This window comes from Anarhichas minor, unplaced genomic scaffold (assembly GCF_050575085.1).
Source record: "Anarhichas minor isolate MPS153535 unplaced genomic scaffold, ASM5057508v1 ptg000027l, whole genome shotgun sequence".
Taxonomy (NCBI): domain Eukaryota; kingdom Metazoa; phylum Chordata; class Actinopteri; order Perciformes; family Anarhichadidae; genus Anarhichas; species Anarhichas minor.
Genome location: NW_027466473.1, coordinates 11215484 through 11217500, shown reverse-complemented (window position 1 = coordinate 11217500; position 2017 = coordinate 11215484).

Here is a 2017-nt window from a genome sequence, read left to right as displayed (position 1 = left end):
GTTAACACTATGCTGGGTCAGTTTGCCTTATGTCAGCCCAAAAATGATTCAATCTGACGGGCGTGGAGCGATAATTAGCAGCGGACACAACAATTCCAAATCCAGGAGAGATTCAAGAGAGCTTTAGTCTCGTCTCAGACAACGGAATTGCAGTTGCATCTTCAAACGGGTGCAAGTTCCTTGCTTCAAGTTTCTAGGAGTACACGTCATCAAGTACTTTGTCATGGATTACTAATACCCCCTAAATATTGTGTAAAGCCCATCAATCCCTACACTACCTCAGGGAGCCAAAAATATGCGACGTACCCAAACAGTTGCTGATCAACTTCCTCCCGTGCACGACTGAAAGCGTAATCACACGCTGTCGTACAGTGTGGTAAGCAGGCTGCAACAAGGATGGCCACAAAACACGACAGCATATTATCACAGTGGTGCTATCGGGGTTATCTTAGTTTGGGCTTGCATTTCTACAGATGTATAACAGAAAGCTTGCGTAAACAAACTGGCAGGGATGGGAGATAAAAAAATAGATTCACATAAGCATCGCAATTCATGTCTTTTGCAATTCAAAGATACCAAGAATGTATTTTTGTCAGTTGTCAGTAAGGTCACATCAACAGAAAAAAAAGGCATTTGGGTGCATTTATGATCTAATTCCTTAACTTATCTGAATCGAGGTTCTAAGGAGAGGGTTTCGTACACGTAAAGCCTTTTGAGACCTGAAATTGAGACCCATGATATTATCACACACACTGTAATAATAATAAAAAGAATCCTGACGCAAAGGTCTTGATATTTCAAGGCATATAATGCTGTTAATACTGATTTTGAGGTGTGACATAGTCTTTTGTTGACACTTGTGTGTCCGTCTGAAGTTTAGATAAGTTTGAAAAATCCTCAGATAATGATTGTCGTTGGACAAATTTGAAGCAGATTGCCCTTCTGCCCGTTTCTCTGTCCGTCTATCAGCCTGCTTTGTCTCTTTGCTCTTGTCTGACTCCAACTACAATGTCCGGAGAGAAGAGGGGGAGGGAAAAATGCATGCAGAGAGATGTAGGAGGTGGGCAGAAAGTCAGAGGCCAAGAGGGACCGAAAAGAAGAGGAGGAGGCAAGTGAAAGGAGAGGAGGGAAGGTCACAGGTGTCTGTGAAAACAACATCTCTAAGTCACAGTATAGTCTATGATAGGAGCTCAGAGAGGGACAGAAAGTGGTCGATGGATAGAATAACACACAGAGGCCTGCATTTGTAAAAGGTGTATTGTAAAGCATTAGGATTATTCTTATAAGGGTTCTTTTACTGTGTCGTTTTTTTAACAAACGTTGTTCTTTTCTCACAGAGAAGGATGAAAATAACGTTCGTTTTTTTTTACTTCTGGGCAGCACAACAAGCTATAAACACAAGACTGGTACATTATCACCCTGTCGATCTGGTGATCTTCCAGTAGTCACACATCCGGCGTGTGGTCCTTTGTTGTTTTCCTCAGCTGCTCTATGGTGTCCTAATGGGGCAGGAATAACAACAGGAGATCATAAACAGCAGCTGTGCTCGGTCAGACCACACAGTGCAGTCTACCGTCAAGCTGATCATACGAAACCCACTCTGAGGTGACAGAGTGCAGCAGGAAAAGACACTCAAAGTGATGAAAGCTATGGGAGTTTGTTTTATACATGCATTTTACTGAATGTATAGCCACACGAGCAGGACTGCTCCATAGGGGTGGCAATGTCTGTCGGTTGGCGGCTCTGCTTGTGAAATATCTCCACGAGCATTAAGTGGATTGCCATGACATTTGGTTAACATATTCACGGTCCCCAGCGGATAAAACCCTATGACTTTGATAATCCCCAGACCTTTCCTGTTCCACCACCACAAAGTCAAGTTTTCATCTATCCTGGGAAATATCTGACATCTACTAGATGGATGGCATCAAATTTGGTACAGATATTCATCACGGCGATGAGTTGCAATGACTTTGCTGATCTTCTGATATTCCATCTTGCGCCACCAACAGATTGA